The 13,123-nt window shown below is 45.2% G+C and overlaps 1 pseudogene; it reads left to right on the top strand.

Annotated features, from left to right (window-relative positions):
• The first annotated feature begins 9,468 nt into the window (after positions 1-9,468).
• On the top strand, positions 9,469-10,624 carry LOC140216637 (uncharacterized; annotated as a pseudogene).
• Positions 10,625-13,123: the final 2,499 nt, after the last annotated feature.

Genomic DNA, 13,123 nt, shown 5'->3' on the forward strand with positions numbered 1-13,123 from the left:
TGAAATTTTCGATTTTTGGCGCTTCTAAATAAAATATTGACAACCTAAAAAGAAAATTCACAACAAACAGTCACTAGAATCTAAGTTTTTCTTTTAAATGCAACAAACTTCGTGAAATTTGGTGCAGTGGTTGCCAAAAAAAAAAAAAAACGAATTCTCCTTCGACATGTATTTAGATAGGAGCATCCGACCTAATGTTTCCTCTTAAGCAAGAGACCGAGCTCCAACGTGAGCCCCCCCCCCCCCCCCCCCCCCCCGAACGAAATGTCGGGCCACACCACTGCACAGTGGTTAGTATATCACATGCGTAATGTGAACGCTATGGGTCCGTTCCCCACCCACAGGTGGATGTCTTTTCATCCACTTTCATTTCCCTTGAATTTATCATTTCTATACTTCATATAAAAAACGCTAAACATGTTCCTGTCTGCTTTCCTTGGCCTCATTATCTGCTGGCTTCTTCCAGTTCTGTTACTTCCAACACTTATACATATTTTCATCTGGTAAGTAAACAGCTTTTGCATGATGCTGGAATGCAATCTAAAACATTATTGCAGGGCCTTGTTACGTAGAAAGCCTTACATTGCCCAGGCAAGATGTATTAATGTAAATCTGAAAAAAAAAAGACAATTCCCACTCTAGACAGCAATGCTGTGTACTGCTGTGTGTAACAGGGTTTAAAGAAAACAACTTGTTCAGAAATAAAGCCACCAAACAACGAGGAAATATGAAAACTAGATGAAAATTTGTGCGGTTGCATGTTAAACATTTAGCACAGCAACAGATGAAGACATAATGAAGGAAGCGCGAGAATGGTTTATTTTGGAAAAACGAGGCAATATACTTGAAAGATGCATATGAGCTTACATGTTGAGAAACATTGTTTATGTAGCAGCTAAACTAAGAACAGGCCTAGAACACACTGATACAAGGTGTCGAGCATGTAAATCTCGTCCTGCCCTTAAGTCAAAGAAACATGGCTTTCTCATGATTCGCTACACATGGCAGGCTCACACAACTTAGCCGCTTCTATATATGCCTTGTAAGTACCAGGTGGTCTGTGTGACTTGTGCAAGCGTTAAATATGTACAAGTGTCACGTAGCTGGACAGAACCAAGGTAATGTCGTTTGCCATCGTTTTGAGCAAGTGAAACTAATTTTTGCATTTTCCTAATTAGGTAATTAGTTATTAACGATTATTTAACTGCTCAAATATTATATTGAAAGTAAAAGTGTCAGGGCGAAAATCGTAGAGCATCCTGAAAAATTTCCAATCCAGCTTCCTACTGCTCAAAAGGTGCAATACAATTTTTTTTTCAAGCTTGAAAGAAGCCTGTGAATACATGCAAGAAGTGTTGTGCAAATAACCACTCGTGCACCTGAACACCATTTGGCTCCTCCTTTCATGATAAAAAAACACTTTTTGAGAAGAATATTTTAGAAATTCATTAATTATTATTGACTATGTTTTAGTCAAAATACATGGAATAGTGTAACTGCCACCTCCATTTTCGGCGACATGAATTGACTGCCTTTTCATGTCCAAATCCAGCTATACATTGTGCGTGTTTTAAGCTGGTTCTGTAATTTAGGCTGGTTTTGACTAATTGAAGCTTCACTCCCTAATAACGGAGTCTACAACCCAAAAAGAAATTGGTACATAAACGGTCGCTGTCAGTACTCCCTACTCCTTTCACTTAGTGCTAAGTGCTTGTGAGCCAAGAAGTTGGTAGTTCTAAGCAGTATTTCTCATTCTGACCTGGTGTTATAGCCCAGTTTCTATGATGCCATGCTGCTCAGTCATGCTGGTCACAGCTTCAATCTAGGCCATGGCAGCTGCCCTCCAATGGTGGTAAAATGCAATAACGCTTATGCACCTAGATTCAGGTGTACATTAATGAAGCCCAGGTTCCCAAAACATCAGGTTGACTTTTGAATGCCAAAGCCCTTAATTTAATTTTAAAATCTAAAGGTGCTATATTAGGAGCAGGACATAATCGTGAGCTTTTACTGCACTGCCATGGCATCAAGAAGCTCCGAGTAAATAAAAACAATTTCTTGGACAATTTCCATCTCTTGCAAACATTTACAAACGCTTCTCTGCATGCACCTCTGTTGCTGTTATGTTTAGTTCCGTATGCTAAGGCAGGTTAGGATGTTAGAACAACTTTCAAACCTGATTTTTTTTACCGCTTGAAAGTTGTTGGTTATTTTTCATCTCTGTGTGTTCCGAATGCACATTTCAGTGCATTAATTTCTTCAGAAAGTGCACTCTTCATTTACTTGTGCATGCAAGAAGGGTTCAGAAGAACTGCTTTCTGAAGAACTGTATAACAAGCAAAAAACAATTCTATGTAGGCTGCACAAAGAGAAAGCACTGTTTTGTAAATATCTTATTTAGTTAAAAAAAAGGAAGCTGTCAGTATTCTGTCGAAAGTGAAAATTGCCCTTACCTGACTCTACTTCATTTTCCGATGTTGATGGTCCATTCGGCGGCACTCAACTGGCAGGCTGCACTTTGGGCATGTCCGGTGGGCTGTCAGCAGGCCCAAGGTCGATCGACATCCTCACCAAAAGTCGAGTCCGAACTCTATAAAAGAAACATCTCATCATTTTGCTATCAGTTTTCTCATCTTGTGTGTTTCACACGGCTGTCAGTGAAATATTCCGTCACTTGGATACCGAAAAAAATGCAAGCATTTTCTGGCAGCCAAATTAAGTTAAATTATGGGGTTTAACGTGCCAAAACCACTTTCTGATTATGAGGCACGCCGTAGTGGAGGACTCCGGAAATTTCGACCACCTGCGGATCTTTAACGTGCACCTAAATTTAAGTACACGGGTGTTTTCGCATTGCGCCCCCATCGAAATGCGGCCGCCATGGCCGGGATTCGATCCCGCGACCTCCTGCTCAGCAGCAGAATTTCTGGCAGCCAAGCTGAATACACAACAAATGGAGAACATTAAAGAGCAAATACAGTTGTCACATTATATTGATCAAGTACAGCAGAAATGGAAATAAGTGAGTGATACTGTGTCTGTTGGCTCTGAATGCAAGAAACGTAAAAACAGGAACTTGCAGCCACGCCACTTTGAATTTCCCGCATTAGCTACACCTCACAACAAGTTTGGCATCGTCCGGTACTCGGAGATAGTAATCGCTTAAAATTAAGATGAACGAGCGTCGGCATAAATTAACAGGATACTTAACCAGGCAATATTTGCGCATAAAACAACTAACGTAGCGAAGCTACTGTCATATACCCGATGGCGCATCTGCGGGCGGTGGGGTTTGGGCAAACAATTCAAAAAGGAATGCGAGTTTCACTTGTTTCACGCCTACTAAGCTAACATAGAATTTTGGTTTCCTACTAAACTATCCTGGATATTTACGCTCTGAATAAAAGGCTGGAAATTTTGTTAGGTCACATTGCACACCTATGAAAGTGAGAAAATTGCTTTTATTGTATTCTGCCCAGGCGGCATGTAGCAGCCACCACTCTCATGCAACAAAAGCATGAAAGTGGTACTCGCGGCACGGAAAGCAAACACATACAGCGCCAACGTTACGCATCTTGGAGTTAGAACTATGCACGATCACGACACTTTTCTAGCCTTCATAACGCCATGAACACGACCAAACATCGAGTGAAACAGCTGTCTGCTCTCGCAAATTATTACCGGTTCTATTTGCATACCTATCGCTGCAACAAGCAAAAGTCAATGGGATAGCTGTCCACAAGCCGCAGGTTAGACTGACAGCCACATATTACGGTAACGTAAAACAATTTCCACGCTGACTTAGCAGCCGCGGTGTGCGCTAAGTGCCGCAGTTCTCGTTTGCCGCTCGAAATTCACACCATGATGACGGGTACTGCACTTTCGCATAAAATATTGCACGCTTTGCTCCGGAGCTCAATAGGAGGGCGAAACGCATTTGCACGTACCTGACATCCGCATGCCGGAAATCCGTCGACGCTTCCGAACCCCGTACGGCCGCTTCACTTTGACGGGAGGCACTTCTATCAAATATTTCACATGCGACATGTCTCACACCGATTATGCGAACACGAGCAAATGACGCAGGCCGCATTGCGACGCCGTGCAGGCGTGCATCCACCGATGAGCTGCGTGCGCGGACTTGCAGAGAACATAACCATACAAAACGTTAGGCGCCAGATGTTGGCGGCTCTCGTCGCGCAGCCGAAGCAGTGGTGTAGAGGTGAACCAATGTTGCCAGCTGTTGGTTCCGACGTTATGCCGGTGGTGGTGGCTTTAGTGGCGTGTGTTGCGGCTTATTCTTTATTTCTTTTCCCCAAACAGTATGGTTAAGATCAGTTCTTTGTTCACATTTTTTACTGTGTCACCTGGCATTATTTTTATTGTCTTTTTATGAGATTAAGCGGTCAATTATGGCCTCCCAGATTCGCGTGCGCCAGCTTCGCGTGCAAATCGCGGAGACCATGGGGCAACGCGTAAGGATACGGCGTTCTTGTCGTTGTTAACGTTTCATCATCGTTTCTTCAACTGAGATAGAGGCGTAGTGTCCCTTTTCCCGGGGGCTTGCAGGGGGCGACCAAGACGGCATCGCTTAGCTGGGGGCGGGGGAATAGGTTGGTGTTGGTTATTCTCGCGAAATTCGCGAACCCTGCGATTTTTTTATAACGTAGGCATTTCTATACTTACCCAACAAGAAAAACCACCCGTCCGTCAGCCCGCACCGCACGATAGCTTTCAAGATAGAACCCGCAGCAGCGAGTGAATTCACCTTCGTGCTAGCTCTCGCTTCAACGCGACCGAAGCGGCGAGAACATAGCGCTGACGAAGCTCTCAGCTCATGCCGCACTATGCGCTTTTCGCAGATCACTTTCAAGATAGGTGTACGCGCGTCTGTTTTCAAAGCGAAGTAAACGGTGAGAACACAGCGCGTGAAGTTTCAGCAGTGGGAATCTCTGTCATCTTGCAGCTCTGTCCGCATTGCAGTTCGCTTTCAAAATACGGTTCGCCCGGCCGCCACCGGAGAACGGTTGATAATGGTTCGACTCGGATGAGAAGTGCTAAAGAGCGATAACGGCTCAAAATGAACGGAACGTCACTAGCGCGCCTGGCTCGCCACCTGCAGTACTTTGCTTGCGCCATTCACTTGGCGCCGCCGACCACAGCAGCTTGTGTCGCGGCAGCGCTGTCGCTTATACTCGTCGGATCAAGTTTCATAACACTGATAACGACATGGACTGCGTGTAGATGAGGAAGAGTCAGAATGCTTACGCATACTCAGACAAATCCCAGATGAGTTCCTGTGTGATTTTTATTACCGGAAATGTGCACTCGGCGGTAACCCAGAGTTGACAATGCATGTAAGAGGGGTGCGAAGCTTTTCTTTTTATGAGAGTCTTGCCCAGCTCCCAAAGATCTGCTCAAGCTAAGACTTGCTGATGGCTGTATGCGGTTTTTTTTATTGTCGCATGCCCTCGAACCGCCATGAATCCTACTGTGTAATGACATTAGAGCAGTATTCACGTCCAAAAGGACATGCAGCCAACAATTGGGCTGGCTAAGGTCTGCGGCCTGGCGGCAGCTCCCCTTCCGTCCCCCGTTTTCGTTGACAAGTTAGGGGGAGGGGCTTAGAGCAATCTTACACTCCCTCCCCACAGTGGCGTAGCCAGAAAATTTTTCGTGTGAGGAGGGGGGGGGGGGCCCAATTGACCGAGGAGGGGGAAGGAGCGGGGCCATTGCCATCGTAGCAAAAATTTACTGTTAGTGAGCACTACAAGTGCCTGGCGTGCCCCCCTTGGCTACGCCGCTACTCGCCCCCTCCCCCCCCGCAATCGACGCAAATCGAGCTATCAGAACATGCACGACATAGCATGAATGACATGCCGCGAAGCTGGCATGGATGTCGTGACATCATCATCATCATCACCATCATCATCATCATCATCATCATCATCATCATCATCATCATCATCATCATCATCATCATCAGCCTATTTTGATGTCCATCGCAGGACGAAAGCTTCTCCAGCGATCTCCAATAACCCTGTCTTGTGCTAACTGGTTCCGCGTGTCTTCAAGTTTCCTAATTCCATCACGTCCACGTTATTCTCTGCCGTCCTCAACTGTGCTTCCCTTCCCTTAGCACCCATTCTGCAACTCGAATAGACTAGCAGTCATCTCCCTTACGCATTGCAATGTCTGCCCAGCACGACTTCTTCCTCTTGATGTCAACCAGAATCCCCGTTCGCTCTCTGATCCACATCGCTGTCTTCCAGTCTATTATCGTCATGCCTAATATTTTTCATTCCATGGCGTTGCGCGGTCCTCAACGTCTTCCCAAGCTTCTTTGGTAACTTCCAAATTTTGGCCCCATACGTTGGTAACGGTAGAAAGCAATGATTAGCAGTGAGCTCCATGGTCATGATTTAGTAATGCCTGCCGTAAGCTCTCCAACTAATTTTTTATTTTTGTTGATTTCCTTGATCAGAGGCCCCTGCGAGTAAGTAACCTCAATAAACGTATTTCTGCGCAGGTTCTTGAGGCTGACTGCCGACCATGACATTTCGTTCTCTCGCCAGGCTGTGGAACATTATTTTTCTCTTCTGCATAATAACTTTCAATCAAACTTCTACACTTTTTGCGCTAAGGTCCTCAAACGTTTGTTGCAAAGAATCTGCAGCGCTGTTGAGTATGCCAATGTCATCTACAAACCGTAAGTTGGTGAGCTATTTACTGTTAGCCCTCACTCCTAACCATTCCCAGTCTAACTGGTTGCACACCTTTAAGTATTCAGTGATAGCATTGCAAATATTTGCCATTGATCATGCGAAGCCTTTTGGAGATATCTGGCTATGCAAAGTCGGCGCGTTAGTGTCATCCGTCCGATATCAATATTCGTGGGAAACTTCAATTTTGACCGCTGTTCGGAGTCAGTGCGCTGCTGCCTTGATGCCCCGATCTAATCATTCCAGCTACCTGATTCAAGCGCAGATAGCGCACGTTTCATGTATAGCCAATATCAACGGGTTAACTGCCAATGTTCATTTATCATATACTGTAAGCTTGTTCCCTTACTCGCTTATAATTAGGGTGTAACTTAGAAAGACTCGGGTGTTCCAAGGGTGTTTTCTTATTGAACACCCTTTTCCGTTAAAAAGGTGTTTCGTGGGTGTTATCAAGGGTGAAAAGATAAGTACACCCGCATTACACCCATAAAGGTGTGGAAATTTTAAGAGTGCACCTACGCGGCGCACGCTAAAAGCGACCATGCATCGCCATTTATCGCCAGGTATAAACACTGCTGTAGCCATTGACATCCGAGACAAATCAAAACCAAGCCAGTCGAGTTGGATTGGTGCGCAAAACACGTAAAAGTGTGTTCTTGTGCCGATCGGAGCTTCGCAATGCCTAGAAGTTCTATACCGCATGCTGTCCTCGAAGGGGTGGCACTCCCTTACGTCTCGCAGCGAATCCAAGTCGTTTTTAGAAAAACGCAGGCGCGGAGCTACCTTGTCGGCGTGTTCGGCTGCCATCTTGCAATGATGTGCTCGTTTGTTCGAGATCTCGCGAGACCACCACGTGGGCCCGTCTATGTGCGCAAGGAACGCACGCAAACTTTTGAGTCTCACGTACGTCCGTGAGAGTCACGCGAACCCTTTGCGTTCTGCGCCGGCGCACTGCTCACACGTAAGAGCTCTACGTACGCAAAGTCTTTACGTACGTGAAACTAAAACTGTCTATTGTGGCGAGAGAGCGCAGTAAACTGCAAAGAGAAATAAGCGAAGCGTTCCACATCAAAAAGATGGGCGCGCACACATGTGTGAGTGAACCTTCGGTCCATATAAATGATAAAGAACTGCAATATTTAAATCATCATCATCACCATCATCGTCAGCCTGGTTACGCCCACTGCAGGGCAAAAGCCTCTCCCATACGTCTCCAACTACCCCGGTCATGTACCAATCGTGGCCATGTTGTCCCTGCAAACTTCTTAATCTCATCCGCCCAGCTAACGTTCTGCCGCCTCCGGCTACGCTTCACTTCCCTTGGAATCCACTCCGTAACCCTTAATGACCATCGGTTATTTTCCCTCCCCATTACATGTCATGCCCATGCCCATTTCTTTTCTCGATTTCAACTAAGATGTCATTAACTCGCGTTTGTTCCCTCACCCAATCTGCTTTTTGCTTATCCCTTAACGTTACACATATCATTCTTCTTTTCATAGCTCGGTTCGTCGTCCTCAATTTAAGCAGATCCCTTTTCGTAAGCTTGCAGGTTTCTGCCCCGTACGTGAGTACTGGTAAGACACAGCTGTTATACACTTTTCTCTTGAGGGATAATGACAATTTGCTGTTCATGATCTCAGAATGCCTGCCAAACGCACTCCAGCCCATTCTTATTCTTCTGATTATTTCAGCCTCATGATCCGGATCCGCGGTCACAAACATCCCAAGTAGATGTATTCCCTTACCACTTCCAGTGCCTCACTACCTATCGTAAACTGCTGTTCTCTAATGAGACTGTTGAACATTACATTAGTTTTCTGCAGACTCATTTTTAGACCCACCCTTCTGCTTTGCCTCTCCAGGTCAGTGAGCATGCATTGCAATTAGTCCCTTGGGTTACTATGCAACGCAATATCATCAGCGAATCGCAAGTTACTAAGGTATTCTCAATTAACTCTTATCCACAATTCTTCCCAATCCAGGTCTCTGAATACCTCCTGTAAACACGCTGTGAATAACATTGGAGAGATCGTATCTCCCTGCCTGACGCCTTTCTTTATTGGGATTTTGTTGCTTTCTTTATGGAGGACTACGGTGGCTGTGGAGCCGCTTTAGATATCTATCAGTATTTTTACATACAGCTCGTCGACACCTTGATTCCGTAATGCCTCCATGACTGCTGCGGTTTCGACTGAATCAAACGCTTTCTCGTAATCAATGTAAGCTATATATAAGGGTTGGTTATATTCCGCACATTTCTTTATCACCTGATTGATAGTGGGAATATGGTCTATTGTTTAGTAGCCTTTACGGAATGCTGCTTGGACCTTTGGTTGACAGAAGTCTAAGGTGTTTCTGATTTTATTTGCGATTACCTTAGTAAATACTTTGTATACAATGGACAGTAAACTGATCGGTCTATAATTTTTCAAGACTTTGGAGTCCCCTTTCTTATGGATTAGGATTATGTTAGCCTTTTTCGAAGATTCCGGTACGCTCGAAGTCACGAGACATTGCGTATACTATACAGGGTGGCTAGTTTTTCTAGAATATGCCCACCGTCCTTCAACAAGTCTGCTGTTACCTGATCCTCCCCAGCTCCCTTCCCCATTTGCATAGCTTCCAAGGCTTTCTTTACTTCTTCCGTGGTTACTTGTGAGGTTTCAAATTCCTCTCGAAATTCCTCTCGGGTGGGCTCGGTGGCTGTGCCACAACACGGTTGCATAATGCACTTGTCTTCGCCATGCAGGTGCACTCGCCCTCGATCATCTGCGTCATGCTCCCTGCTGTCTTTTGCGCTACCTGGGCGAGTGCGATTGAGCGTGCGCCGTTGCGCGGCGCGGCTGACGGAAGGACATTGTGCGCAGCAACTTCCAACCCACCGACTCAAGTCAACTTGACACTCAGCGCAGACTGGGAGGCCCCATTGTCAGCAACAACACTCACCGTGCCAACTATAAAGGAGCAGCGACCATCCACCGCACCCTGTGGGCTCGGTGGCTGTGCCACAACACGGTTGCATAATCCACTTGTCTTCGCCATGCAGGTTGGTAACCATCGAACTCTATTCACAAAAAAAAAACAGCAACTACTTTTTGGTACAGCTTCCGAGCCCCCAGTGTTGCCTTGCTACCTGTATCGAGTGCTTTCATGTTGTTCGGTCCCTATTACTGATGTGCGGTGACATTGAGAGCAACCCCGGCCCCGACAAGCTAGACGTAATCCTTGGCGAACTAAAAAAGATGTCTACTGGCCAGACAGAATTGGTTAAGGAAGTGCAAGATCTTAAGGGCCAACTGCTCTCAATGGACCAGAAAATGACTAATCTAACTACGCGTCTCAGCGCATTAGAAACTCACTGCGAAAGTCTATCCACACTCCGCAATGATCTGGAGGGGATTCAGGCCACTTCGGCTGCAACGTCTCGTTTAGTTGGTGTGCTGGAAGCTCGTCTAGATGACGCAGAGAATCGCTCTCGGCGCAATAAGCTACTTTTCTATGGTTTACCAGATACCAACCCCACTGAAACGTATTCGCTTACAGAAGACTTGATCATTCGCCACTGCTCGAACCACCTGGACACCCAGTTGAGCCCTAACGACATTGAACGCGCCCATCGCCTCGGACGACACTCTAAGGACAGGAAACGCCCAATTATAGTAAAGTTTACATCCTTTAAAACTAAAAAATCAATTCTTTCTAAAGGTTCAAAATTCAAAGGTACAGACTACAGCGTAGGTGAAGACTTTTTGCGCCGTGTTCAAAACTGCCGGAAACATCTTGTCGCTTTTGCCAGGGCGAAGTCCGTGCCTTTTTCCCTGAGATTTAAAACGTTGCATATTGGCCCCAAACGTTACGTTTTTGATGAACTTTCAGAATCTGCAAAAGAAATATCTTAACAATCAACTCATCCTTGCCGGTCATCGCGCTATCCCCCCCCTACGCCATGTGCCAACGTTTCACTATCAGTAATCTTTACTAACATTCGCAGCTTCCTGCCGAAACGCGATATCATATCGAACCTTGTAACTTCGTCAGGCAGCAATCTACTTATATTAACCGAAACGTGGCTGAACAACGATATCACTGACTCAGAAATTCTGTTTGACCTGCCCAACTTTAATCTTTTTCGCGCTGATCGCAAGTATTCTCGTGGCGGAGGAGTCCTAATTGCAGTCAACGAACAACTGTCTTGTTCTGCCATTAATGTCGCGTCAGACTTAGAAATGCTGTGGATTATGTGCCGCGCCTCACCTCTGACGTTATTAATTGGTGTGTGTTATAGGCCACCTCGCAAAAGTCCCGACTTTCCCCGCAAGCTTCACAATGTTCTAAATAATCTAGTATCAAAGCACCCTAAAGCACACATCCTACTATTTGGGGACTTCAATTACCCCAATATCGACTGGAGTAACCAACCTCAGCCCATAGTTAGTCAAGAAGAGCCGAATGACTTCATTGACGTTTGCCTTAATTTTAACTTGACCCAAGTTGTATCCGAACCGACACGCGTCGCAGGGGAAGCAGCGAACACTCTGGATCTCATACTGACCACTCATCCAGACAGTCTTAATTTCATTACAGGCCTCCGAGAAATCAGCGACCATAAAGTATTCCATGCCAACTTTGACTTCTCACGTGAATTAAAACAAACTTCCCAGAAAACTATTAGGCTCTACGATAAGGGAAACTACGAAGCAATCAACTCTGAAATAACGAACTTTCTGTCGGTCTTTGAAACGTCCCATCTTTCCAGAAGTGTAAACGAGAACTGGACCCTTTTCAAACATAAAGTTATCGAACTAACAAATAAATACATTCCGTCATGCAGTTTACGAAAGAGTAATCAGAAACCCTGGTTCACAAAGACACTGAAAAGGCTAGAAAACAAGAAAAAACGCGCATTTCGTACAGCGAAACGCCACGCAAACCCCCACGCATGGGAAAAATATTATGAAGCTGAGGACGCATACTTGGCCGAGATTGGACGTGCTAAGCGTTCATTTTACGAAGTAGTACTACGAAAAATGATAGTCGATAACCCCAAGAAATTCTGGAATGTGATAAACCCGAAGGAAGCGCGCGCTATCACCCTCACTAACAATGCTGGTGAAATCGTGGCTGATTCCGAGTGTGCAGACATCTTTAACACTGCATTTTCATCTGTTTTTACCGACGAATCCGAAGCACCATGTTTTACATTACCACTTATTATTACTACAGCCATGGACGCCATAACTTTCAGCAGTAGTGGAATTTCGCGCATAATAGATAAAATAAAAAATTCATCTGCTGCCGGCATAGATGACATCAATCCAAAAATTTTGAAAAATGCTAAGCCAGCCTGTTCCAGTATTTTCTGTTTATTGTTTTCACAATCACTCTCCGAAGGAACTATTCCAGCCGACTGGAAAGTGGGGAAGGTCGTTCCCGTGCACAAAATAGGTAATACTGATTCTCCTCCTAATTATCGGCCCATTTCATTAACAAGTATTCCCTGCAAAATCATGGAACACGTCATTTACTCCCAAATCATGCAATTCTTAGATTCCAATAACTTCTTTCATCCGTCACAGCATGGTTTTCGTAAGGGTTTTTCGTGCGAGACTCAGCTAACCATTTTTCTTCATGACATTCCCGCCAACCTTGATATTAATCTACAAACTGACGCCATCTTCTTAGACTTCGCTAAGGCGTTCGATAAAGTACCTCATCAACGCTTGCTTCTTAAACTTTCCCAGTTAAACCTACATCCAAACATCATCGCGTGGATTAACGAATTCCTCACGCATCGCTCTCAGTCTGTCTGCATTAATAACCAATCCTCTAACCCGCTCGCAGTCACCTCTGGCGTCCCGCAGGGTTCCGTCCTCGGTCCCTTGTTATTCCTCATTTACATTAACGCCTTACCCCAGCGCGTATCTTGCCATATCCGCTTGTTCGCTGATGATTGCGTTATTTATCGTTCGGTAACTAACCCTTCTGACCAAGAATCCCTTCAGGCAAACCTAAACCTTGTACTAAACTGGTGTTCGCAGTGGATGATGACACTCAACCCTAACAAATGTAAGTACATGTCTTTTCACCGCCGTCGCAACCCTTTTGTTTTTGAATATTCCGTTTCTAACTCCCCTGTTGACCTCGTCCAGTCTTACAAATACTTAGGTATCACCATTTCTGATGACTTATCTTGGCGACTGCACGTAACTAACCTAATATCATCAGCTAATAAAACATTAGGTTTCTTAAAACGTCACCTGAGGCAAGCCCCTCCACACGTCAGACTACAAGCATACATCTCACTTATCAGAACTAAACTGGAATACGCATCGTCCATCTGGAACCCTCATCAAGCATATTTAACAAATGCCATCGAAGCTGTACAAAACCGAGCTACC

The sequence above is a fragment of the Dermacentor andersoni genome, chromosome 3 (assembly GCF_023375885.2).
Source record: "Dermacentor andersoni chromosome 3, qqDerAnde1_hic_scaffold, whole genome shotgun sequence".
Classification (NCBI taxonomy): domain Eukaryota; kingdom Metazoa; phylum Arthropoda; class Arachnida; order Ixodida; family Ixodidae; genus Dermacentor; species Dermacentor andersoni.